Source organism: Eleutherodactylus coqui, unplaced genomic scaffold, assembly GCF_035609145.1.
Source record: "Eleutherodactylus coqui strain aEleCoq1 unplaced genomic scaffold, aEleCoq1.hap1 HAP1_SCAFFOLD_835, whole genome shotgun sequence".
Lineage (NCBI taxonomy): Eukaryota > Metazoa > Chordata > Amphibia > Anura > Eleutherodactylidae > Eleutherodactylus > Eleutherodactylus coqui.
In genome coordinates this window covers 1-27463 of record NW_027102164.1, presented here as the reverse complement: position 1 = coordinate 27463, position 27463 = coordinate 1, and the positions used below count along the sequence as shown (strand labels likewise).

Below are 27463 nucleotides of genomic sequence, written 5' to 3'. Positions count from 1 at the left end.
CCGGATGCGCGCTTCAGAGTGGACAGACAGCAGCGGACCCCCAATCACACAGGCCCAAGGCTTGCTATGTAGCACGGAATACCTCATTGGACTGCAGCACTCCACGCGGGCTGAGATACACGCTCCACGTGGGATGGGCAGTATTCGTCCATGAAGATCCAGGCCAACGTTTAGAGATGGAGCAACACTCGGGGAGCAAAGAACTCCAACGAACGGACGCCTACTTTACAAGGATGTATTGCTTTATTCAATGCATGGACACAGAAACAGTTCAACCGCTCGATTACAGACCGCAGTCAATACAGTAAAGAAAGAAATGTGTCTGTTTAATGTAAACTTGCATGGAGCTCGTTTGTCAGCCACTGACTGACTGAATGCTGAAACGTGGTCTGACGTTACATGCACCACCAGGGATAAGGCCTTGCCTATAAGCATTCCCCAGCTGGCAAAAACCGAACCTCCCTGCCTATTCCTCACCATGGAAGAACGGAACCTACCTTTTTTTTAAAAAAAGAAAGCCACAGCAGCAGCCAACTCGATTTTGGTAGGCCGCTGTCTCCCCCTTGTGTGCTGCATAAAAAATGCACTCCACTAAAAATAGCAATGATCCACGAAATAGAGCGTATGGAGAGAATGAGGCTTCCAGATGAGCCGTCAGGCTATGATAAATTGTATCACACCTGGGCGATATGGATAGATGCCCGGAGCTCACCCCTATTTACCAAGTGGTTACAGACAGGGACATGTGAGTAACACGTTTAAACCACAATCGTAAAGAGAAACAACAATTCCGGAGCCCGCCCCCCCCCCCCTTTTTGTTTTATTTTTTCTTTCTCCCGTGTCATAGATACCTACCCCCCCCTTACCCTCCCCTCATTCCCCTGTTTGTAGACCTTATAAAATATCACAGACAAACATGATATAGTTCAACTCGAAATTGATTTATTAAGTTTCATTGTCAAAGTTAATTTTACATTGCTTTGAGATAAGGCAAAAGTTTCCCCCCCTCCATGAAACCAATAAAACCTATATTGAATAAAATAAAAATGATGCAGTTACCGGTAGTTCTGCAGCTTCTTGGTGGAAATAAAGACCATCTCCCGTCTCCCAGCTGCAGCAGAGACTGACTGAAATGGCTGCCAAGCCCGGTATTAATGCTTCTAAATTGATGACATCACAAAGGAGTGACATCGTCAGCCTTCCAAACACCTGGCTCAATTGCATACAGTATGTATGTATGTATGCATGTATGTGAGTGAGTCTATCTATCTATCTATCTATCTATCTATCTATCTATCTTTATTAATTATGTAGAATATAGATATGGATTATTTCTAAATTACAGATTTTGTAGATATAGATTAAAGATAGATTTAAGATTGTGTGTGTGTGTGTGTGTGTGTGTGTGTGTTGTGTGTGTGTGTGTGTGTGTGTGTGTGTGTGTATATATAATGTATATATGTAAAAAAAAATATAAAATCTGTAGTTATGTATGTATGTATGTATGGCGGGCGGGCAAAAAAGGCCTGCTGTATGTTTTTAAGTTCTTCGGATGACCATGCCGCTCTAATATTCTCCTTACTAGGGTCTACTAATGCTGGCCCAGGGGAAGGCAATAAAGCCCTATGGGGCCGAAGCCAATTTCCCTTATTTTAGGTTAAAAGTTTCCATCCGTCCCCACTGGAAATGCGGCCGGCCGAAGAGATCCCTCCAACCGACCGACCGACGCACCTTCAGAGACAAACTAGTGCTTGCTTCTAGTGTCATCGCCGGCTTAACCATCCTTTGTAGGGAGCTGACGAGTCCTGCAGTAGCAGCAGCAGCAGGCTCTGCAAGCCTAGGATGCGTGAGCACGGTGCAAGAGGAAGGACTGAGGGTGTGAGGCTGGGCGCGGTTGAGAAGGCGTGGGGCGGGGCTATGGAAAGTTTTAATAGCTCTCCCAGCTGCCTGGGTGCATTGTGGGTGCGCCCAGAGTGCTGGCTGAGCGTGTTGCCTCAAGCCTTGGAAGTGGAGTTGGGCGGGCCGGGCTACAGGTGAAACCCATTTCGGGTTATCGCTTCTCGGCCTTTTGGCTAAGATCAAGTGTAGTATCTGTTCTTATCAGTTTAATATCTGATACGTCCCCTATCTGGGGACCATATATTAAATGGATTTTTAGAACAGGGAGCTGGAAAAAGAGCTTGCTCTGTCCACTCCACGCATTGACCTGGTATTGCAGTACCTCCAGGACCGGTGCACCCCCTTTCCTACAGCAGTTTCCAAAAGCAGAAAAACAAAACCGACGAGCAAGAGGTGCAGCGCAGCTGTGGCGGCGGCTGCTGCTACCACCCAAGCACTTTGATTGACACTCAGCCCGTCTGCTCGCAACATTGTATCCACTGAGCAGCTGCGTCTGCCAGAGTGTGCACAGCACAGGTACAACTGGAAGCAAAACACACACACACACACACACCAGTTCATATGGCAGCCGCACTCTATAGTTCGTACCTACCGCTGCGCTAATAGCCAAGTTGGAAACATCGGGCAGGCACAGCGTATCCTGGCAGCCTGCGTCTGTATGCTCCACGTATTCGGGTCATGGGTGTATGTGCAGGGGGCCCGGAGCCCTAGGGGGCCCATAAAGTCTCTCTTCCCCACATTGTAAACCAATGCTATCAATGACGCTTTATAGTTTGGGGGCCCAGTTCCAGACTTTGTACTGGGGCCCCGCAGCTTCAAGTTACACCTCCGGATCAGGATAATGCTAGGCCATTCCAACCAGCCTGTGTGTGTGACCTGCAGTCGCTGGTAGTCGAAAAGCGGCCGGCCCCGGATGCGCGCTTCAGAGTGGACAGACAGCAGCGGACCCCCAATCACACAGGCCCAAGGCTTGCTATGTAGCACGGAATACCTCATTGGACTGCAGCACTCCACGCGGGCTGAGATACACGCTCCACGTGGGATGGGCAGTATTCGTCCATGAAGATCCAGGCCAACGTTTAGAGATGGAGCAACACTCGGGGAGCAAAGAACTCCAACGAACGGACGCCTACTTTACAAGGATGTATTGCTTTATTCAATGCATGGACACAGAAACAGTTCAACCGCTCGATTACAGACCGCAGTCAATACAGTAAAGAAAGAAATGTGTCTGTTTAATGTAAACTTGCATGGAGCTCGTTTGTCAGCCACTGACTGACTGAATGCAGAAACGTGGTCTGACGTTACATGCACCACCAGGGATAAGGCCTTGCCTACTGACTGAATGCTGAAACGTGGTCTGACGTTACATGCACCACCAGGGATAAGGCCTTGCCTATAAGCATTCCCCAGCTGGCAAAAACCGAACCTCCCTGCCTATTCCTCACCATGGAAGAACGGAACCTACCTTTTTTTAAAAAAAGAAAGCCACAGCAGCAGCCAACTCGATTTTGGTAGGCCGCTGTCTCCCCCTTGTGTGCTGCATAAAAAATGCACTCCACTAAAAATAGCAATGATCCACGAAATAGAGCGTATGGAGAGAATGAGGCTTCCAGATGAGCCGTCAGGCTATGATAAATTGTATCACACCTGGGCGATATGGATAGATGCCCGGAGCTCACCCCTATTTACCAAGTGGTTACAGACAGGGACATGTGAGTAACACGTTTAAACCACAATCGTAAAGAGAAACAACAATTCCGGAGCCCGCCCCCCCCCCCCCTTTTTGTTTTATTTTTTCTTTCTCCCGTGTCATAGATACCTACCCCCCCCTTACCCTCCCCTCATTCCCCTGTTTGTAGACCTTATAAAATATCACAGACAAACATGATATAGTTCAACTCGAAATTGATTTATTAAGTTTCATTGTCAAAGTTAATTTTACATTGCTTTGAGATAAGGCAAAAGTTTCCCCCCCTCCATGAAACCAATAAAACCTATATTGAATAAAATAAAAATGATGCAGTTACCGGTAGTTCTGCAGCTTCTTGGTGGAAATAAAGACCATCTCCCGTCTCCCAGCTGCAGCAGAGACTGACTGAAATGGCTGCCAAGCCCGGTATTAATGCTTCTAAATTGATGACATCACAAAGGAGTGACATCGTCAGCCTTCCAAACACCTGGCTCAATTGCATACAGTATGTATGTATGTATGCATGTATGTGAGTGAGTCTATCTATCTATCTATCTATCTATCTATCTATCTATCTATCTTTATTAATTATGTAGAATATAGATATGGATTATTTCTAAATTACAGATTTTGTAGATATAGATTAAAGATAGATTTAAGATTGTGTGTGTGTGTGTGTGTGTGTGTGTGTGTGTGTGTGTGTGTGTGTGTGTGTGTGTGTGTGTATATATAATGTATATATGTAAAAAAAAATATAAAATCTGTAGTTATGTATGTATGTATGTATGGCGGGCGGGCAAAAAAGGCCTGCTGTATGTTTTTAAGTTCTTCGGATGACCATGCCGCTCTAATATTCTCCTTACTAGGGTCTACTAATGCTGGCCCAGGGGAAGGCAATAAAGCCCTATGGGGCCGAAGCCAATTTCCCTTATTTTAGGTTAAAAGTTTCCATCCGTCCCCACTGGAAATGCGGCCGGCCGAAGAGATCCCTCCAACCGACCGACCGACGCACCTTCAGAGACAAACTAGTGCTTGCTTCTAGTGTCATCGCCGGCTTAACCATCCTTTGTAGGGAGCTGACGAGTCCTGCAGTAGCAGCAGCAGCAGGCTCTGCAAGCCTAGGATGCGTGAGCACGGTGCAAGAGGAAGGACTGAGGGTGTGAGGCTGGGCGCGGTTGAGAAGGCGTGGGGCGGGGCTATGGAAAGTTTTAATAGCTCTCCCAGCTGCCTGGGTGCATTGTGGGTGCGCCCAGAGTGCTGGCTGAGCGTGTTGCCTCAAGCCTTGGAAGTGGAGTTGGGCGGGCCGGGCTACAGGTGAAACCCATTTCGGGTTATCGCTTCTCGGCCTTTTGGCTAAGATCAAGTGTAGTATCTGTTCTTATCAGTTTAATATCTGATACGTCCCCTATCTGGGGACCATATATTAAATGGATTTTTAGAACAGGGAGCTGGAAAAAGAGCTTGCTCTGTCCACTCCACGCATTGACCTGGTATTGCAGTACCTCCAGGACCGGTGCACCCCCTTTCCTACAGCAGTTTCCAAAAGCAGAAAAACAAAACCGACGAGCAAGAGGTGCAGCGCAGCTGTGGCGGCGGCTGCTGCTACCACCCAAGCACTTTGATTGACACTCAGCCCGTCTGCTCGCAACATTGTATCCACTGAGCAGCTGCGTCTGCCAGAGTGTGCACAGCACAGGTACAACTGGAAGCAAAACACACACACACACACACACACCAGTTCATATGGCAGCCGCACTCTATAGTTCGTACCTACCGCTGCGCTAATAGCCAAGTTGGAAACATCGGGCAGGCACAGCGTATCCTGGCAGCCTGCGTCTGTATGCTCCACGTATTCGGGTCATGGGTGTATGTGCAGGGGGCCCGGAGCCCTAGGGGGCCCATAAAGTCTCTCTTCCCCACATTGTAAACCAATGCTATCAATGACGCTTTATAGTTTGGGGGCCCAGTTCCAGACTTTGTACTGGGGCCCCGCAGCTTCAAGTTACACCTCCGGATCAGGATAATGCTAGGCCATTCCAACCAGCCTGTGTGTGTGACCTGCAGTCGCTGGTAGTCGAAAAGCGGCCGGCCCCGGATGCGCGCTTCAGAGTGGACAGACAGCAGCGGACCCCCAATCACACAGGCCCAAGGCTTGCTATGTAGCACGGAATACCTCATTGGACTGCAGCACTCCACGCGGGCTGAGATACACGCTCCACGTGGGATGGGCAGTATTCGTCCATGAAGATCCAGGCCAACGTTTAGAGATGGAGCAACACTCGGGGAGCAAAGAACTCCAACGAACGGACGCCTACTTTACAAGGATGTATTGCTTTATTCAATGCATGGACACAGAAACAGTTCAACCGCTCGATTACAGACCGCAGTCAATACAGTAAAGAAAGAAATGTGTCTGTTTAATGTAAACTTGCATGGAGCTCGTTTGTCAGCCACTGACTGACTGAATGCTGAAACGTGGTCTGACGTTACATGCACCACCAGGGATAAGGCCTTGCCTATAAGCATTCCCCAGCTGGCAAAAACCGAACCTCCCTGCCTATTCCTCACCATGGAAGAACGGAACCTACCTTTTTTTTAAAAAAAGAAAGCCACAGCAGCAGCCAACTCGATTTTGGTAGGCCGCTGTCTCCCCCTTGTGTGCTGCATAAAAAATGCACTCCACTAAAAATAGCAATGATCCACGAAATAGAGCGTATGGAGAGAATGAGGCTTCCAGATGAGCCGTCAGGCTATGATAAATTGTATCACACCTGGGCGATATGGATAGATGCCCGGAGCTCACCCCTATTTACCAAGTGGTTACAGACAGGGACATGTGAGTAACACGTTTAAACCACAATCGTAAAGAGAAACAACAATTCCGGAGCCCGCCCCCCCCCCCCTTTTTGTTTTATTTTTTCTTTCTCCCGTGTCATAGATACCTACCCCCCCCTTACCCTCCCCTCATTCCCCTGTTTGTAGACCTTATAAAATATCACAGACAAACATGATATAGTTCAACTCGAAATTGATTTATTAAGTTTCATTGTCAAAGTTAATTTTACATTGCTTTGAGATAAGGCAAAAGTTTCCCCCCCTCCATGAAACCAATAAAACCTATATTGAATAAAATAAAAATGATGCAGTTACCGGTAGTTCTGCAGCTTCTTGGTGGAAATAAAGACCATCTCCCGTCTCCCAGCTGCAGCAGAGACTGACTGAAATGGCTGCCAAGCCCGGTATTAATGCTTCTAAATTGATGACATCACAAAGGAGTGACATCGTCAGCCTTCCAAACACCTGGCTCAATTGCATACAGTATGTATGTATGTATGCATGTATGTGAGTGAGTCTATCTATCTATCTATCTATCTATCTATCTATCTATCTATCTTTATTAATTATGTAGAATATAGATATGGATTATTTCTAAATTACAGATTTTGTAGATATAGATTAAAGATAGATTTAAGATTGTGTGTGTGTGTGTGTGTGTGTGTGTGTGTGTGTGTGTGTGTGTGTGTGTGTGTGTGTGTATATATAATGTATATATGTAAAAAAAAATATAAAATCTGTAGTTATGTATGTATGTATGTATGGCGGGCGGGCAAAAAAGGCCTGCTGTATGTTTTTAAGTTCTTCGGATGACCATGCCGCTCTAATATTCTCCTTACTAGGGTCTACTAATGCTGGCCCAGGGGAAGGCAATAAAGCCCTATGGGGCCGAAGCCAATTTCCCTTATTTTAGGTTAAAAGTTTCCATCCGTCCCCACTGGAAATGCGGCCGGCCGAAGAGATCCCTCCAACCGACCGACCGACGCACCTTCAGAGACAAACTAGTGCTTGCTTCTAGTGTCATCGCCGGCTTAACCATCCTTTGTAGGGAGCTGACGAGTCCTGCAGTAGCAGCAGCAGCAGGCTCTGCAAGCCTAGGATGCGTGAGCACGGTGCAAGAGGAAGGACTGAGGGTGTGAGGCTGGGCGCGGTTGAGAAGGCGTGGGGCGGGGCTATGGAAAGTTTTAATAGCTCTCCCAGCTGCCTGGGTGCATTGTGGGTGCGCCCAGAGAGTGCTGGCTGAGCGTGTTGCCTCAAGCCTTGGAAGTGGAGTTGGGCGGGCCGGGCTACAGGTGAAACCCATTTCGGGTTATCGCTTCTCGGCCTTTTGGCTAAGATCAAGTGTAGTATCTGTTCTTATCAGTTTAATATCTGATACGTCCCCTATCTGGGGACCATATATTAAATGGATTTTTAGAACAGGGAGCTGGAAAAAGAGCTTGCTCTGTCCACTCCACGCATTGACCTGGTATTGCAGTACCTCCAGGACCGGTGCACCCCCTTTCCTACAGCAGTTTCCAAAAGCAGAAAAACAAAACCGACGAGCAAGAGGTGCAGCGCAGCTGTGGCGGCGGCTGCTGCTACCACCCAAGCACTTTGATTGACACTCAGCCCGTCTGCTCGCAACATTGTATCCACTGAGCAGCTGCGTCTGCCAGAGTGTGCACAGCACAGGTACAACTGGAAGCAAAACACACACACACACACACACCAGTTCATATGGCAGCCGCACTCTATAGTTCGTACCTACCGCTGCGCTAATAGCCAAGTTGGAAACATCGGGCAGGCACAGCGTATCCTGGCAGCCTGCGTCTGTATGCTCCACGTATTCGGGTCATGGGTGTATGTGCAGGGGGCCCGGAGCCCTAGGGGGCCCATAAAGTCTCTCTTCCCCACATTGTAAACCAATGCTATCAATGACGCTTTATAGTTTGGGGGCCCAGTTCCAGACTTTGTACTGGGGCCCCGCAGCTTCAAGTTACACCTCCGGATCAGGATAATGCTAGGCCATTCCAACCAGCCTGTGTGTGTGACCTGCAGTCGCTGGTAGTCGAAAAGCGGCCGGCCCCGGATGCGCGCTTCAGAGTGGACAGACAGCAGCGGACCCCCAATCACACAGGCCCAAGGCTTGCTATGTAGCACGGAATACCTCATTGGACTGCAGCACTCCACGCGGGCTGAGATACACGCTCCACGTGGGATGGGCAGTATTCGTCCATGAAGATCCAGGCCAACGTTTAGAGATGGAGCAACACTCGGGGAGCAAAGAACTCCAACGAACGGACGCCTACTTTACAAGGATGTATTGCTTTATTCAATGCATGGACACAGAAACAGTTCAACCGCTCGATTACAGACCGCAGTCAATACAGTAAAGAAAGAAATGTGTCTGTTTAATGTAAACTTGCATGGAGCTCGTTTGTCAGCCACTGACTGACTGAATGCTGAAACGTGGTCTGACGTTACATGCACCACCAGGGATAAGGCCTTGCCTATAAGCATTCCCCAGCTGGCAAAAACCGAACCTCCCTGCCTATTCCTCACCATGGAAGAACGGAACCTACCTTTTTTTTAAAAAAAGAAAGCCACAGCAGCAGCCAACTCGATTTTGGTAGGCCGCTGTCTCCCCCTTGTGTGCTGCATAAAAAATGCACTCCACTAAAAATAGCAATGATCCACGAAATAGAGCGTATGGAGAGAATGAGGCTTCCAGATGAGCCGTCAGGCTATGATAAATTGTATCACACCTGGGCGATATGGATAGATGCCCGGAGCTCACCCCTATTTACCAAGTGGTTACAGACAGGGACATGTGAGTAACACGTTTAAACCACAATCGTAAAGAGAAACAACAATTCCGGAGCCCGCCCCCCCCCCCCCTTTTTGTTTTATTTTTTCTTTCTCCCGTGTCATAGATACCTACCCCCCCCTTACCCTCCCTCATTCCCCTGTTTGTAGACCTTATAAAATATCACAGACAAACATGATATAGTTCAACTCGAAATTGATTTATTAAGTTTCATTGTCAAAGTTAATTTTACATTGCTTTGAGATAAGGCAAAAGTTTCCCCCCCTCCATGAAACCAATAAAACCTATATTGAATAAAATAAAAATGATGCAGTTACCGGTAGTTCTGCAGCTTCTTGGTGGAAATAAAGACCATCTCCCGTCTCCCAGCTGCAGCAGAGACTGACTGAAATGGCTGCCAAGCCCGGTATTAATGCTTCTAAATTGATGACATCACAAAGGAGTGACATCGTCAGCCTTCCAAACACCTGGCTCAATTGCATACAGTATGTATGTATGTATGCATGTATGTGAGTGAGTCTATCTATCTATCTATCTATCTATCTATCTATCTATCTTTATTAATTATGTAGAATATAGATATGGATTATTTCTAAATTACAGATTTTGTAGATATAGATTAAAGATAGATTTAAGATTGTGTGTGTGTGTGTGTGTGTGTGTGTGTGTGTGTGTGTGTGTGTGTGTGTGTGTGTGTGTGTATATATAATGTATATATGTAAAAAAAAATATAAAATCTGTAGTTATGTATGTATGTATGTATGGCGGGCGGGCAAAAAAGGCCTGCTGTATGTTTTTAAGTTCTTCGGATGACCATGCCGCTCTAATATTCTCCTTACTAGGGTCTACTAATGCTGGCCCAGGGGAAGGCAATAAAGCCCTATGGGGCCGAAGCCAATTTCCCTTATTTTAGGTTAAAAGTTTCCATCCGTCCCCACTGGAAATGCGGCCGGCCGAAGAGATCCCTCCAACCGACCGACCGACGCACCTTCAGAGACAAACTAGTGCTTGCTTCTAGTGTCATCGCCGGCTTAACCATCCTTTGTAGGGAGCTGACGAGTCCTGCAGTAGCAGCAGCAGCAGGCTCTGCAAGCCTAGGATGCGTGAGCACGGTGCAAGAGGAAGGACTGAGGGTGTGAGGCTGGGCGCGGTTGAGAAGGCGTGGGGCGGGGCTATGGAAAGTTTTAATAGCTCTCCCAGCTGCCTGGGTGCATTGTGGGTGCGCCCAGAGTGCTGGCTGAGCGTGTTGCCTCAAGCCTTGGAAGTGGAGTTGGGCGGGCCGGGCTACAGGTGAAACCCATTTCGGGTTATCGCTTCTCGGCCTTTTGGCTAAGATCAAGTGTAGTATCTGTTCTTATCAGTTTAATATCTGATACGTCCCCTATCTGGGGACCATATATTAAATGGATTTTTAGAACAGGGAGCTGGAAAAAGAGCTTGCTCTGTCCACTCCACGCATTGACCTGGTATTGCAGTACCTCCAGGACCGGTGCACCCCCTTTCCTACAGCAGTTTCCAAAAGCAGAAAAACAAAACCGACGAGCAAGAGGTGCAGCGCAGCTGTGGCGGCGGCTGCTGCTACCACCCAAGCACTTTGATTGACACTCAGCCCGTCTGCTCGCAACATTGTATCCACTGAGCAGCTGCGTCTGCCAGAGTGTGCACAGCACAGGTACAACTGGAAGCAAAACACACACACACACACACACCAGTTCATATGGCAGCCGCACTCTATAGTTCGTACCTACCGCTGCGCTAATAGCCAAGTTGGAAACATCGGGCAGGCACAGCGTATCCTGGCAGCCTGCGTCTGTATGCTCCACGTATTCGGGTCATGGGTGTATGTGCAGGGGGCCCGGAGCCCTAGGGGGCCCATAAAGTCTCTCTTCCCCACATTGTAAACCAATGCTATCAATGACGCTTTATAGTTTGGGGGCCCAGTTCCAGACTTTGTACTGGGGCCCCGCAGCTTCAAGTTACACCTCCGGATCAGGATAATGCTAGGCCATTCCAACCAGCCTGTGTGTGTGACCTGCAGTCGCTGGTAGTCGAAAAGCGGCCGGCCCCGGATGCGCGCTTCAGAGTGGACAGACAGCAGCGGACCCCCAATCACACAGGCCCAAGGCTTGCTATGTAGCACGGAATACCTCATTGGACTGCAGCACTCCACGCGGGCTGAGATACACGCTCCACGTGGGATGGGCAGTATTCGTCCATGAAGATCCAGGCCAACGTTTAGAGATGGAGCAACACTCGGGGAGCAAAGAACTCCAACGAACGGACGCCTACTTTACAAGGATGTATTGCTTTATTCAATGCATGGACACAGAAACAGTTCAACCGCTCGATTACAGACCGCAGTCAATACAGTAAAGAAAGAAATGTGTCTGTTTAATGTAAACTTGCATGGAGCTCGTTTGTCAGCCACTGACTGACTGAATGCTGAAACGTGGTCTGACGTTACATGCACCACCAGGGATAAGGCCTTGCCTATAAGCATTCCCCAGCTGGCAAAAACCGAACCTCCCTGCCTATTCCTCACCATGGAAGAACGGAACCTACCTTTTTTTTAAAAAAAGAAAGCCACAGCAGCAGCCAACTCGATTTTGGTAGGCCGCTGTCTCCCCCTTGTGTGCTGCATAAAAAATGCACTCCACTAAAAATAGCAATGATCCACGAAATAGAGCGTATGGAGAGAATGAGGCTTCCAGATGAGCCGTCAGGCTATGATAAATTGTATCACACCTGGGCGATATGGATAGATGCCCGGAGCTCACCCCTATTTACCAAGTGGTTACAGACAGGGACATGTGAGTAACACGTTTAAACCACAATCGTAAAGAGAAACAACAATTCCGGAGCCCGCCCCCCCCCCCCTTTTTGTTTTATTTTTTCTTTCTCCCGTGTCATAGATACCTACCCCCCCCTTACCCTCCCCTCATTCCCCTGTTTGTAGACCTTATAAAATATCACAGACAAACATGATATAGTTCAACTCGAAATTGATTTATTAAGTTTCATTGTCAAAGTTAATTTTACATTGCTTTGAGATAAGGCAAAAGTTTCCCCCCCTCCATGAAACCAATAAAACCTATATTGAATAAAATAAAAATGATGCAGTTACCGGTAGTTCTGCAGCTTCTTGGTGGAAATAAAGACCATCTCCCGTCTCCCAGCTGCAGCAGAGACTGACTGAAATGGCTGCCAAGCCCGGTATTAATGCTTCTAAATTGATGACATCACAAAGGAGTGACATCGTCAGCCTTCCAAACACCTGGCTCAATTGCATACAGTTACAGTATGTATGTATGTATGCATGTATGTGAGTGAGTCTATCTATCTATCTATCTATCTATCTATCTATCTATCTTTATTAATTATGTAGAATATAGATATGGATTATTTCTAAATTACAGATTTTGTAGATATAGATTAAAGATAGATTTAAGATTGTGTGTGTGTGTGTGTGTGTGTGTGTGTGTGTGTGTGTGTGTGTGTATATATAATGTATATATGTAAAAAAAAATATAAAATCTGTAGTTATGTATGTATGTATGTATGGCGGGCGGGCAAAAAAGGCCTGCTGTATGTTTTTAAGTTCTTCGGATGACCATGCCGCTCTAATATTCTCCTTACTAGGGTCTACTAATGCTGGCCCAGGGGAAGGCAATAAAGCCCTATGGGGCCGAAGCCAATTTCCCTTATTTTAGGTTAAAAGTTTCCATCCGTCCCCACTGGAAATGCGGCCGGCCGAAGAGATCCCTCCAACCGACCGACCGACGCACCTTCAGAGACAAACTAGTGCTTGCTTCTAGTGTCATCGCCGGCTTAACCATCCTTTGTAGGGAGCTGACGAGTCCTGCAGTAGCAGCAGCAGCAGGCTCTGCAAGCCTAGGATGCGTGAGCACGGTGCAAGAGGAAGGACTGAGGGTGTGAGGCTGGGCGCGGTTGAGAAGGCGTGGGGCGGGGCTATGGAAAGTTTTAATAGCTCTCCCAGCTGCCTGGGTGCATTGTGGGTGCGCCCAGAGTGCTGGCTGAGCGTGTTGCCTCAAGCCTTGGAAGTGGAGTTGGGCGGGCCGGGCTACAGGTGAAACCCATTTCGGGTTATCGCTTCTCGGCCTTTTGGCTAAGATCAAGTGTAGTATCTGTTCTTATCAGTTTAATATCTGATACGTCCCCTATCTGGGGACCATATATTAAATGGATTTTTAGAACAGGGAGCTGGAAAAAGAGCTTGCTCTGTCCACTCCACGCATTGACCTGGTATTGCAGTACCTCCAGGACCGGTGCACCCCCTTTCCTACAGCAGTTTCCAAAAGCAGAAAAACAAAACCGACGAGCAAGAGGTGCAGCGCAGCTGTGGCGGCGGCTGCTGCTACCACCCAAGCACTTTGATTGACACTCAGCCCGTCTGCTCGCAACATTGTATCCACTGAGCAGCTGCGTCTGCCAGAGTGTGCACAGCACAGGTACAACTGGAAGCAAAACACACACACACACACACACCAGTTCATATGGCAGCCGCACTCTATAGTTCGTACCTACCGCTGCGCTAATAGCCAAGTTGGAAACATCGGGCAGGCACAGCGTATCCTGGCAGCCTGCGTCTGTATGCTCCACGTATTCGGGTCATGGGTGTATGTGCAGGGGGCCCGGAGCCCTAGGGGGCCCATAAAGTCTCTCTTCCCCACATTGTAAACCAATGCTATCAATGACGCTTTATAGTTTGGGGGCCCAGTTCCAGACTTTGTACTGGGGCCCCGCAGCTTCAAGTTACACCTCCGGATCAGGATAATGCTAGGCCATTCCAACCAGCCTGTGTGTGTGACCTGCAGTCGCTGGTAGTCGAAAAGCGGCCGGCCCCGGATGCGCGCTTCAGAGTGGACAGACAGCAGCGGACCCCCAATCACACAGGCCCAAGGCTTGCTATGTAGCACGGAATACCTCATTGGACTGCAGCACTCCACGCGGGCTGAGATACACGCTCCACGTGGGATGGGCAGTATTCGTCCATGAAGATCCAGGCCAACGTTTAGAGATGGAGCAACACTCGGGGAGCAAAGAACTCCAACGAACGGACGCCTACTTTACAAGGATGTATTGCTTTATTCAATGCATGGACACAGAAACAGTTCAACCGCTCGATTACAGACCGCAGTCAATACAGTAAAGAAAGAAATGTGTCTGTTTAATGTAAACTTGCATGGAGCTCGTTTGTCAGCCACTGACTGACTGAATGCTGAAACGTGGTCTGACGTTACATGCACCACCAGGGATAAGGCCTTGCCTATAAGCATTCCCCAGCTGGCAAAAACCGAACCTCCCTGCCTATTCCTCACCATGGAAGAACGGAACCTACCTTTTTTTTAAAAAAAGAAAGCCACAGCAGCAGCCAACTCGATTTTGGTAGGCCGCTGTCTCCCCCTTGTGTGCTGCATAAAAAATGCACTCCACTAAAAATAGCAATGATCCACGAAATAGAGCGTATGGAGAGAATGAGGCTTCCAGATGAGCCGTCAGGCTATGATAAATTGTATCACACCTGGGCGATATGGATAGATGCCCGGAGCTCACCCCTATTTACCAAGTGGTTACAGACAGGGACATGTGAGTAACACGTTTAAACCACAATCGTAAAGAGAAACAACAATTCCGGAGCCCGCCCCCCCCCCCCCTTTTTGTTTTATTTTTTCTTTCTCCCGTGTCATAGATACCTACCCCCCCCTTACCCTCCCCTCATTCCCCTGTTTGTAGACCTTATAAAATATCACAGACAAACATGATATAGTTCAACTCGAAATTGATTTATTAAGTTTCATTGTCAAAGTTAATTTTACATTGCTTTGAGATAAGGCAAAAGTTTCCCCCCCTCCATGAAACCAATAAAACCTATATTGAATAAAATAAAAATGATGCAGTTACCGGTAGTTCTGCAGCTTCTTGGTGGAAATAAAGACCATCTCCCGTCTCCCAGCTGCAGCAGAGACTGACTGAAATGGCTGCCAAGCCCGGTATTAATGCTTCTAAATTGATGACATCACAAAGGAGTGACATCGTCAGCCTTCCAAACACCTGGCTCAATTGCATACAGTATGTATGTATGTATGCATGTATGTGAGTGAGTCTATCTATCTATCTATCTATCTATCTATCTATCTATCTATCTATCTTTATTAATTATGTAGAATATAGATATGGATTATTTCTAAATTACAGATTTTGTAGATATAGATTAAAGATAGATTTAAGATTGTGTGTGTGTGTGTGTGTGTGTGTGTGTGTGTGTGTGTGTGTGTGTGTGTGTGTGTGTATATATAATGTATATATGTAAAAAAAAATATAAAATCTGTAGTTATGTATGTATGTATGTATGGCGGGCGGGCAAAAAAGGCCTGCTGTATGTTTTTAAGTTCTTCGGATGACCATGCCGCTCTAATATTCTCCTTACTAGGGTCTACTAATGCTGGCCCAGGGGAAGGCAATAAAGCCCTATGGGGCCGAAGCCAATTTCCCTTATTTTAGGTTAAAAGTTTCCATCCGTCCCCACTGGAAATGCGGCCGGCCGAAGAGATCCCTCCAACCGACCGACCGACGCACCTTCAGAGACAAACTAGTGCTTGCTTCTAGTGTCATCGCCGGCTTAACCATCCTTTGTAGGGAGCTGACGAGTCCTGCAGTAGCAGCAGCAGCAGGCTCTGCAAGCCTAGGATGCGTGAGCACGGTGCAAGAGGAAGGACTGAGGGTGTGAGGCTGGGCGCGGTTGAGAAGGCGTGGGGCGGGGCTATGGAAAGTTTTAATAGCTCTCCCAGCTGCCTGGGTGCATTGTGGGTGCGCCCAGAGTGCTGGCTGAGCGTGTTGCCTCAAGCCTTGGAAGTGGAGTTGGGCGGGCCGGGCTACAGGTGAAACCCATTTCGGGTTATCGCTTCTCGGCCTTTTGGCTAAGATCAAGTGTAGTATCTGTTCTTATCAGTTTAATATCTGATATGTCCCCTATCTGGGGACCATATATTAAATGGATTTTTAGAACAGGGAGCTGGAAAAAGAGCTTGCTCTGTCCACTCCACGCATTGACCTGGTATTGCAGTACCTCCAGGACCGGTGCACCCCCTTTCCTACAGCAGTTTCCAAAAGCAGAAAAACAAAACCGACGAGCAAGAGGTGCAGCGCAGCTGTGGCGGCGGCTGCTGCTACCACCCAAGCACTTTGATTGACACTCAGCCCGTCTGCTCGCAACATTGTATCCACTGAGCAGCTGCGTCTGCCAGAGTGTGCACAGCACAGGTACAACTGGAAGCAAAACACACACACACACACACACCAGTTCATATGGCAGCCGCACTCTATAGTTCGTACCTACCGCTGCGCTAATAGCCAAGTTGGAAACATCGGGCAGGCACAGCGTATCCTGGCAGCCTGCGTCTGTATGCTCCACGTATTCGGGTCATGGGTGTATGTGCAGGGGGCCCGGAGCCCTAGGGGGCCCATAAAGTCTCTCTTCCCCACATTGTAAACCAATGCTATCAATGACGCTTTATAGTTTGGGGGCCCAGTTCCAGACTTTGTACTGGGGCCCCGCAGCTTCAAGTTACACCTCCGGATCAGGATAATGCTAGGCCATTCCAACCAGCCTGTGTGTGTGACCTGCAGTCGCTGGTAGTCGAAAAGCGGCCGGCCCCGGATGCGCGCTTCAGAGTGGACAGACAGCAGCGGACCCCCAATCACACAGGCCCAAGGCTTGCTATGTAGCACGGAATACCTCATTGGACTGCAGCACTCCACGCGGGCTGAGATACACGCTCCACGTGGGATGGGCAGTATTCGTCCATGAAGATCCAGGCCAACGTTTAGAGATGGAGCAACACTCGGGGAGCAAAGAACTCCAACGAACGGACGCCTACTTTACAAGGATGTATTGCTTTATTCAATGCATGGACACAGAAACAGTTCAACCGCTCGATTACAGACCGCAGTCAATACAGTAAAGAAAGAAATGTGTCTGTTTAATGTAAACTTGCATGGAGCTCGTTTGTCAGCCACTGACTGACTGAATGCTGAAACGTGGTCTGACGTTACATGCACCACCAGGGATAAGGCCTTGCCTATAAGCATTCCCCAGCTGGCAAAAACCGAACCTCCCTGCCTATTCCTCACCATGGAAGAACGGAACCTACCTTTTTTTTAAAAAAAGAAAGCCACAGCAGCAGCCAACTCGATTTTGGTAGGCCGCTGTCTCCCCCTTGTGTGCTGCATAAAAAATGCACTCCACTAAAAATAGCAATGATCCACGAAATAGAGCGTATGGAGAGAATGAGGCTTCCAGATGAGCCGTCAGGCTATGATAAATTGTATCACACCTGGGCGATATGGATAGATGCCCGGAGCTCACCCCTATTTACCAAGTGGTTACAGACAGGGACATGTGAGTAACACGTTTAAACCACAATCGTAAAGAGAAACAACAATTCCGGAGCCCGCCCCCCCCCCCCTTTTTGTTTTATTTTTTCTTTCTCCCGTGTCATAGATACCTACCCCCCCCTTACCCTCCCCTCATTCCCCTGTTTGTAGACCTTATAAAATATCACAGACAAACATGATATAGTTCAACTCGAAATTGATTTATTAAGTTTCATTGTCAAAGTTAATTTTACATTGCTTTGAGATAAGGCAAAAGTTTCCCCCCCTCCATGAAACCAATAAAACCTATATTGAATAAAATAAAAATGATGCAGTTACCGGTAGTTCTGCAGCTTCTTGGTGGAAATAAAGACCATCTCCCGTCTCCCAGCTGCAGCAGAGACTGACTGAAATGGCTGCCAAGCCCGGTATTAATGCTTCTAAATTGATGACATCACAAAGGAGTGACATCGTCAGCCTTCCAAACACCTGGCTCAATTGCATACAGTATGTATGTATGTATGCATGTATGTGAGTGAGTCTATCTATCTATCTATCTATCTATCTATCTATCTATCTATCTATCTATCTATCTATCTATCTTTATTAATTATGTAGAATATAGATATGGATTATTTCTAAATTACAGATTTTGTAGATATAGATTAAAGATAGATTTAAGATTGTGTGTGTGTGTGTGTGTGTGTGTGTGTGTGTGTGTGTGTGTGTGTGTGTGTGTGTGTGTGTATATATAATGTATATATGTAAAAAAAAATATAAAATCTGTAGTTATGTATGTATGTATGTATGGCGGGCGGGCAAAAAAGGCCTGCTGTATGTTTTTAAGTTCTTCGGATGACCATGCCGCTCTAATATTCTCCTTACTAGGGTCTACTAATGCTGGCCCAGGGGAAGGCAATAAAGCCCTATGGGGCCGAAGCCAATTTCCCTTATTTTAGGTTAAAAGTTTCCATCCGTCCCCACTGGAAATGCGGCCGGCCGAAGAGATCCCTCCAACCGACCGACCGACGCACCTTCAGAGACAAACTAGTGCTTGCTTCTAGTGTCATCGCCGGCTTAACCATCCTTTGTAGGGAGCTGACGAGTCCTGCAGTAGCAGCAGCAGCAGGCTCTGCAAGCCTAGGATGCGTGAGCACGGTGCAAGAGGAAGGACTGAGGGTGTGAGGCTGGGCGCGGTTGAGAAGGCGTGGGGCGGGGCTATGGAAAGTTTTAATAGCTCTCCCAGCTGCCTGGGTGCATTGTGGGTGCGCCCAGAGTGCTGGCTGAGCGTGTTGCCTCAAGCCTTGGAAGTGGAGTTGGGCGGGCCGGGCTACAGGTGAAACCCATTTCGGGTTATCGCTTCTCGGCCTTTTGGCTAAGATCAAGTGTAGTATCTGTTCTTATCAGTTTAATATCTGATACGTCCCCTATCTGGGGACCATATATTAAATGGATTTTTAGAACAGGGAGCTGGAAAAAGAGCTTGCTCTGTCCACTCCACGCATTGACCTGGTATTGCAGTACCTCCAGGACCGGTGCACCCCCTTTCCTACAGCAGTTTCCAAAAGCAGAAAAACAAAACCGACGAGCAAGAGGTGCAGCGCAGCTGTGGCGGCGGCTGCTGCTACCACCCAAGCACTTTGATTGACACTCAGCCCGTCTGCTCGCAACATTGTATCCACTGAGCAGCTGCGTCTGCCAGAGTGTGCACAGCACAGGTACAACTGGAAGCAAAACACACACACACACACACACCAGTTCATATGGCAGCCGCACTCTATAGTTCGTACCTACCGCTGCGCTAATAGCCAAGTTGGAAACATCGGGCAGGCACAGCGTATCCTGGCAGCCTGCGTCTGTATGCTCCACGTATTCGGGTCATGGGTGTATGTGCAGGGGGCCCGGAGCCCTAGGGGGCCCATAAAGTCTCTCTTCCCCACATTGTAAACCAATGCTATCAATGACGCTTTATAGTTTGGGGGCCCAGTTCCAGACTTTGTACTGGGGCCCCGCAGCTTCAAGTTACACCTCCGGATCAGGATAATGCTAGGCCATTCCAACCAGCCTGTGTGTGTGACCTGCAGTCGCTGGTAGTCGAAAAGCGGCCGGCCCCGGATGCGCGCTTCAGAGTGGACAGACAGCAGCGGACCCCCAATCACACAGGCCCAAGGCTTGCTATGTAGCACGGAATACCTCATTGGACTGCAGCACTCCACGCGGGCTGAGATACACGCTCCACGTGGGATGGGCAGTATTCGTCCATGAAGATCCAGGCCAACGTTTAGAGATGGAGCAACACTCGGGGAGCAAAGAACTCCAACGAACGGACGCCTACTTTACAAGGATGTATTGCTTTATTCAATGCATGGACACAGAAACAGTTCAACCGCTCGATTACAGACCGCAGTCAATACAGTAAAGAAAGAAATGTGTCTGTTTAATGTAAACTTGCATGGAGCTCGTTTGTCAGCCACTGACTGACTGAATGCTGAAACGTGGTCTGACGTTACATGCACCACCAGGGATAAGGCCTTGCCTATAAGCATTCCCCAGCTGGCAAAAACCGAACCTCCCTGCCTATTCCTCACCATGGAAGAACGGAACCTACCTTTTTTTTAAAAAAAGAAAGCCACAGCAGCAGCCAACTCGATTTTGGTAGGCCGCTGTCTCCCCCTTGTGTGCTGCATAAAAAATGCACTCCACTAAAAATAGCAATGATCCACGAAATAGAGCGTATGGAGAGAATGAGGCTTCCAGATGAGCCGTCAGGCTATGATAAATTGTATCACACCTGGGCGATATGGATAGATGCCCGGAGCTCACCCCTATTTACCAAGTGGTTACAGACAGGGACATGTGAGTAACACGTTTAAACCACAATCGTAAAGAGAAACAACAATTCCGGAGCCCGCCCCCCCCCCCCTTTTTGTTTTATTTTTTCTTTCTCCCGTGTCATAGATACCTACCCCCCCCTTACCCTCCCCTCATTCCCCTGTTTGTAGACCTTATAAAATATCACAGACAAACATGATATAGTTCAACTCGAAATTGATTTATTAAGTTTCATTGTCAAAGTTAATTTTACATTGCTTTGAGATAAGGCAAAAGTTTCCCCCCCTCCATGAAACCAATAAAACCTATATTGAATAAAATAAAAATGATGCAGTTACCGGTAGTTCTGCAGCTTCTTGGTGGAAATAAAGACCATCTCCCGTCTCCCAGCTGCAGCAGAGACTGACTGAAATGGCTGCCAAGCCCGGTATTAATGCTTCTAAATTGATGACATCACAAAGGAGTGACATCGTCAGCCTTCCAAACACCTGGCTCAATTGCATACAGTATGTATGTATGTATGCATGTATGTGAGTGAGTCTATCTATCTATCTATCTATCTATCTATCTATCTATCTATCTATCTATCTATCTTTATTAATTATGTAGAATATAGATATGGATTATTTCTAAATTACAGATTTTGTAGATATAGATTAAAGATAGATTTAAGATTGTGTGTGTGTGTGTGTGTGTGTGTGTGTGTGTGTGTGTGTGTGTGTGTGTGTGTGTGTGTATATATAATGTATATATGTAAAAAAAAATATAAAATCTGTAGTTATGTATGTATGTATGTATGGCGGGCGGGCAAAAAAGGCCTGCTGTATGTTTTTAAGTTCTTCGGATGACCATGCCGCTCTAATATTCTCCTTACTAGGGTCTACTAATGCTGGCCCAGGGGAAGGCAATAAAGCCCTATGGGGCCGAAGCCAATTTCCCTTATTTTAGGTTAAAAGTTTCCATCCGTCCCCACTGGAAATGCGGCCGGCCGAAGAGATCCCTCCAACCGACCGACCGACGCACCTTCAGAGACAAACTAGTGCTTGCTTCTAGTGTCATCGCCGGCTTAACCATCCTTTGTAGGGAGCTGACGAGTCCTGCAGTAGCAGCAGCAGCAGGCTCTGCAAGCCTAGGATGCGTGAGCACGGTGCAAGAGGAAGGACTGAGGGTGTGAGGCTGGGCGCGGTTGAGAAGGCGTGGGGCGGGGCTATGGAAAGTTTTAATAGCTCTCCCAGCTGCCTGGGTGCATTGTGGGTGCGCCCAGAGTGCTGGCTGAGCGTGTTGCCTCAAGCCTTGGAAGTGGAGTTGGGCGGGCCGGGCTACAGGTGAAACCCATTTCGGGTTATCGCTTCTCGGCCTTTTGGCTAAGATCAAGTGTAGTATCTGTTCTTATCAGTTTAATATCTGATACGTCCCCTATCTGGGGACCATATATTAAATGGATTTTTAGAACAGGGAGCTGGAAAAAGAGCTTGCTCTGTCCACTCCACGCATTGACCTGGTATTGCAGTACCTCCAGGACCGGTGCACCCCCTTTCCTACAGCAGTTTCCAAAAGCAGAAAAACAAAACCGACGAGCAAGAGGTGCAGCGCAGCTGTGGCGGCGGCTGCTGCTACCACCCAAGCACTTTGATTGACACTCAGCCCGTCTGCTCGCAACATTGTATCCACTGAGCAGCTGCGTCTGCCAGAGTGTGCACAGCACAGGTACAACTGGAAGCAAAACACACACACACACACACACAAGTTCATATGGCAGCCGCACTCTATAGTTCGTACCTACCGCTGCGCTAATAGCCAAGTTGGAAACATCGGGCAGGCACAGCGTATCCTGGCAGCCTGCGTCTGTATGCTCCACGTATTCGGGTCATGGGTGTATGTGCAGGGGGCCCGGAGCCCTAGGGGGCCCATAAAGTCTCTCTTCCCCACATTGTAAACCAATGCTATCAATGACGCTTTATAGTTTGGGGGCCCAGTTCCAGACTTTGTACTGGGGCCCCGCAGCTTCAAGTTACACCTCCGGATCAGGATAATGCTAGGCCATTCCAACCAGCCTGTGTGTGTGACCTGCAGTCGCTGGTAGTCGAAAAGCGGCCGGCCCCGGATGCGCGCTTCAGAGTGGACAGACAGCAGCGGACCCCCAATCACACAGGCCCAAGGCTTGCTATGTAGCACGGAATACCTCATTGGACTGCAGCACTCCACGCGGGCTGAGATACACGCTCCACGTGGGATGGGCAGTATTCGTCCATGAAGATCCAGGCCAACGTTTAGAGATGGAGCAACACTCGGGGAGCAAAGAACTCCAACGAACGGACGCCTACTTTACAAGGATGTATTGCTTTATTCAATGCATGGACACAGAAACAGTTCAACCGCTCGATTACAGACCGCAGTCAATACAGTAAAGAAAGAAATGTGTCTGTTTAATGTAAACTTGCATGGAGCTCGTTTGTCAGCCACTGACTGACTGAATGCTGAAACGTGGTCTGACGTTACATGCACCACCAGGGATAAGGCCTTGCCTATAAGCATTCCCCAGCTGGCAAAAACCGAACCTCCCTGCCTATTCCTCACCATGGAAGAACGGAACCTACCTTTTTTTTAAAAAAAGAAAGCCACAGCAGCAGCCAACTCGATTTTGGTAGGCCGCTGTCTCCCCCTTGTGTGCTGCATAAAAAATGCACTCCACTAAAAATAGCAATGATCCACGAAATAGAGCGTATGGAGAGAATGAGGCTTCCAGATGAGCCGTCAGGCTATGATAAATTGTATCACACCTGGGCGATATGGATAGATGCCCGGAGCTCACCCCTATTTACCAAGTGGTTACAGACAGGGACATGTGAGTAACACGTTTAAACCACAATCGTAAAGAGAAACAACAATTCCGGAGCCCGCCCCCCCCCCCCTTTTTGTTTTATTTTTTCTTTCTCCCGTGTCATAGATACCTACCCCCCCCTTACCCTCCCCTCATTCCCCTGTTTGTAGACCTTATAAAATATCACAGACAAACATGATATAGTTCAACTCGAAATTGATTTATTAAGTTTCATTGTCAAAGTTAATTTTACATTGCTTTGAGATAAGGCAAAAGTTTCCCCCCCTCCATGAAACCAATAAAACCTATATTGAATAAAATAAAAATGATGCAGTTACCGGTAGTTCTGCAGCTTCTTGGTGGAAATAAAGACCATCTCCCGTCTCCCAGCTGCAGCAGAGACTGACTGAAATGGCTGCCAAGCCCGGTATTAATGCTTCTAAATTGATGACATCACAAAGGAGTGACATCGTCAGCCTTCCAAACACCTGGCTCAATTGCATACAGTATGTATGTATGTATGCATGTATGTGAGTGAGTCTATCTATCTATCTATCTATCTATCTATCTATCTATCTTTATTAATTATGTAGAATATAGATATGGATTATTTCTAAATTACAGATTTTGTAGATATAGATTAAAGATAGATTTAAGATTGTGTGTGTGTGTGTGTGTGTGTGTGTGTGTGTGTGTGTGTGTGTGTGTGTGTGTGTGTGTGTATATATAATGTATATATGTAAAAAAAAATATAAAATCTGTAGTTATGTATGTATGTATGTATGGCGGGCGGGCAAAAAAGGCCTGCTGTATGTTTTTAAGTTCTTCGGATGACCATGCCGCTCTAATATTCTCCTTACTAGGGTCTACTAATGCTGGCCCAGGGGAAGGCAATAAAGCCCTATGGGGCCGAAGCCAATTTCCCTTATTTTAGGTTAAAAGTTTCCATCCGTCCCCACTGGAAATGCGGCCGGCCGAAGAGATCCCTCCAACCGACCGACCGACGCACCTTCAGAGACAAACTAGTGCTTGCTTCTAGTGTCATCGCCGGCTTAACCATCCTTTGTAGGGAGCTGACGAGTCCTGCAGTAGCAGCAGCAGCAGGCTCTGCAAGCCTAGGATGCGTGAGCACGGTGCAAGAGGAAGGACTGAGGGTGTGAGGCTGGGCGCGGTTGAGAAGGCGTGGGGCGGGGCTATGGAAAGTTTTAATAGCTCTCCCAGCTGCCTGGGTGCATTGTGGGTGCGCCCAGAGTGCTGGCTGAGCGTGTTGCCTCAAGCCTTGGAAGTGGAGTTGGGCGGGCCGGGCTACAGGTGAAACCCATTTCGGGTTATCGCTTCTCGGCCTTTTGGCTAAGATCAAGTGTAGTATCTGTTCTTATCAGTTTAATATCTGATACGTCCCCTATCTGGGGACCATATATTAAATGGATTTTTAGAACAGGGAGCTGGAAAAAGAGCTTGCTCTGTCCACTCCACGCATTGACCTGGTATTGCAGTACCTCCAGGACCGGTGCACCCCCTTTCCTACAGCAGTTTCCAAAAGCAGAAAAACAAAACCGACGAGCAAGAGGTGCAGCGCAGCTGTGGCGGCGGCTGCTGCTACCACCCAAGCACTTTGATTGACACTCAGCCCGTCTGCTCGCAACATTGTATCCACTGAGCAGCTGCGTCTGCCAGAGTGTGCACAGCACAGGTACAACTGGAAGCAAAACACACACACACACACACACCAGTTCATATGGCAGCCGCACTCTATAGTTCGTACCTACCGCTGCGCTAATAGCCAAGTTGGAAACATCGGGCAGGCACAGCGTATCCTGGCAGCCTGCGTCTGTATGCTCCACGTATTCGGGTCATGGGTGTATGTGCAGGGGGCCCGGAGCCCTAGGGGGCCCATAAAGTCTCTCTTCCCCACATTGTAAACCAATGCTATCAATGACGCTTTATAGTTTGGGGGCCCAGTTCCAGACTTTGTACTGGGGCCCCGCAGCTTCAAGTTACACCTCCGGATCAGGATAATGCTAGGCCATTCCAACCAGCCTGTGTGTGTGACCTGCAGTCGCTGGTAGTCGAAAAGCGGCCGGCCCCGGATGCGCGCTTCAGAGTGGACAGACAGCAGCGGACCCCCAATCACACAGGCCCAAGGCTTGCTATGTAGCACGGAATACCTCATTGGACTGCAGCACTCCACGCGGGCTGAGATACACGCTCCACGTGGGATGGGCAGTATTCGTCCATGAAGATCCAGGCCAACGTTTAGAGATGGAGCAACACTCGGGGAGCAAAGAACTCCAACGAACGGACGCCTACTTTACAAGGATGTATTGCTTTATTCAATGCATGGACACAGAAACAGTTCAACCGCTCGATTACAGACCGCAGTCAATACAGTAAAGAAAGAAATGTGTCTGTTTAATGTAAACTTGCATGGAGCTCGTTTGTCAGCCACTGACTGACTGAATGCTGAAACGTGGTCTGACGTTACATGCACCACCAGGGATAAGGCCTTGCCTATAAGCATTCCCCAGCTGGCAAAAACCGAACCTCCCTGCCTATTCCTCACCATGGAAGAACGGAACCTACCTTTTTTTAAAAAAAGAAAGCCACAGCAGCAGCCAACTCGATTTTGGTAGGCCGCTGTCTCCCCCTTGTGTGCTGCATAAAAAATGCACTCCACTAAAAATAGCAATGATCCACGAAATAGAGCGTATGGAGAGAATGAGGCTTCCAGATGAGCCGTCAGGCTATGATAAATTGTATCACACCTGGGCGATATGGATAGATGCCCGGAGCTCACCCCTATTTACCAAGTGGTTACAGACAGGGACATGTGAGTAACACGTTTAAACCACAATCGTAAAGAGAAACAACAATTCCGGAGCCCGCCCCCCCCCCCCTTTTTGTTTTATTTTTTCTTTCTCCCGTGTCATAGATACCTACCCCCCCCCTTACCCTCCCCTCATTCCCCTGTTTGTAGACCTTATAAAATATCACAGACAAACATGATATAGTTCAACTCGAAATTGATTTATTAAGTTTCATTGTCAAAGTTAATTTTACATTGCTTTGAGATAAGGCAAAAGTTTCCCCCCCTCCATGAAACCAATAAAACCTATATTGAATAAAATAAAAATGATGCAGTTACCGGTAGTTCTGCAGCTTCTTGGTGGAAATAAAGACCATCTCCCGTCTCCCAGCTGCAGCAGAGACTGACTGAAATGGCTGCCAAGCCCGGTATTAATGCTTCTAAATTGATGACATCACAAAGGAGTGACATCGTCAGCCTTCCAAACACCTGGCTCAATTGCATACAGTATGTATGTATGTATGCATGTATGTGAGTGAGTCTATCTATCTATCTATCTATCTATCTATCTATCTATCTTTATTAATTATGTAGAATATAGATATGGATTATTTCTAAATTACAGATTTTGTAGATATAGATTAAAGATAGATTTAAGATTGTGTGTGTGTGTGTGTGTGTGTGTGTGTGTGTGTGTGTGTGTGTGTGTGTGTGTGTGTGTGTGTGTGTGTGTGTGTATATATAATGTATATATGTAAAAAAAAATATAAAATCTGTAGTTATGTATGTATGTATGTATGGCGGGCGGGCAAAAAAGGCCTGCTGTATGTTTTTAAGTTCTTCGGATGACCATGCCGCTCTAATATTCTCCTTACTAGGGTCTACTAATGCTGGCCCAGGGGAAGGCAATAAAGCCCTATGGGGCCGAAGCCAATTTCCCTTATTTTAGGTTAAAAGTTTCCATCCGTCCCCACTGGAAATGCGGCCGGCCGAAGAGATCCCTCCAACCGACCGACCGACGCACCTTCAGAGACAAACTAGTGCTTGCTTCTAGTGTCATCGCCGGCTTAACCATCCTTTGTAGGGAGCTGACGAGTCCTGCAGTAGCAGCAGCAGCAGGCTCTGCAAGCCTAGGATGCGTGAGCACGGTGCAAGAGGAAGGACTGAGGGTGTGAGGCTGGGCGCGGTTGAGAAGGCGTGGGGCGGGGCTATGGAAAGTTTTAATAGCTCTCCCAGCTGCCTGGGTGCATTGTGGGTGCGCCCAGAGTGCTGGCTGAGCGTGTTGCCTCAAGCCTTGGAAGTGGAGTTGGGCGGGCCGGGCTACAGGTGAAACCCATTTCGGGTTATCGCTTCTCGGCCTTTTGGCTAAGATCA

At 47.8% G+C, this 27463-nt stretch overlaps 9 non-coding genes across 9 annotated transcripts; all 9 read left to right on the top strand.

The window, feature by feature from the left end:
• Nucleotides 1-2052: 2052 nt before the first annotated feature.
• On the top strand, nucleotides 2053-2243 carry LOC136598688 (U2 spliceosomal RNA). The gene has a single exon (XR_010788839.1). It is a non-coding gene; the product is annotated as a U2 spliceosomal RNA (small nuclear RNA).
• Nucleotides 2244-4925: 2682 nt separating this feature from the next.
• Nucleotides 4926-5116, top strand: LOC136598687 (U2 spliceosomal RNA). Its single transcript, XR_010788838.1, has one exon. It is a non-coding gene; the product is annotated as a U2 spliceosomal RNA (small nuclear RNA).
• Nucleotides 5117-7738: 2622 nt separating this feature from the next.
• On the top strand, nucleotides 7739-7929 carry LOC136598686 (U2 spliceosomal RNA). Its single transcript, XR_010788837.1, has one exon. It is a non-coding gene; the product is annotated as a U2 spliceosomal RNA (small nuclear RNA).
• Nucleotides 7930-10545: 2616 nt separating this feature from the next.
• On the top strand, nucleotides 10546-10736 carry LOC136598685 (U2 spliceosomal RNA). The gene has a single exon (XR_010788836.1). It is a non-coding gene; the product is annotated as a U2 spliceosomal RNA (small nuclear RNA).
• A 2606-nt stretch (nucleotides 10737-13342) lies between these two features.
• LOC136598692 (U2 spliceosomal RNA) lies at nucleotides 13343-13533 on the top strand. Its single transcript, XR_010788843.1, has one exon. It is a non-coding gene; the product is annotated as a U2 spliceosomal RNA (small nuclear RNA).
• Nucleotides 13534-16154: 2621 nt separating this feature from the next.
• LOC136598684 (U2 spliceosomal RNA) lies at nucleotides 16155-16345 on the top strand. The gene has a single exon (XR_010788835.1). It is a non-coding gene; the product is annotated as a U2 spliceosomal RNA (small nuclear RNA).
• Nucleotides 16346-18985: 2640 nt separating this feature from the next.
• On the top strand, nucleotides 18986-19176 carry LOC136598691 (U2 spliceosomal RNA). Its single transcript, XR_010788842.1, has one exon. It is a non-coding gene; the product is annotated as a U2 spliceosomal RNA (small nuclear RNA).
• Nucleotides 19177-21806: 2630 nt separating this feature from the next.
• LOC136598690 (U2 spliceosomal RNA) lies at nucleotides 21807-21997 on the top strand. Its single transcript, XR_010788841.1, has one exon. It is a non-coding gene; the product is annotated as a U2 spliceosomal RNA (small nuclear RNA).
• A 2616-nt stretch (nucleotides 21998-24613) lies between these two features.
• LOC136598689 (U2 spliceosomal RNA) lies at nucleotides 24614-24804 on the top strand. Its single transcript, XR_010788840.1, has one exon. It is a non-coding gene; the product is annotated as a U2 spliceosomal RNA (small nuclear RNA).
• The last annotated feature ends 2659 nt before the right edge of the window (nucleotides 24805-27463 follow it).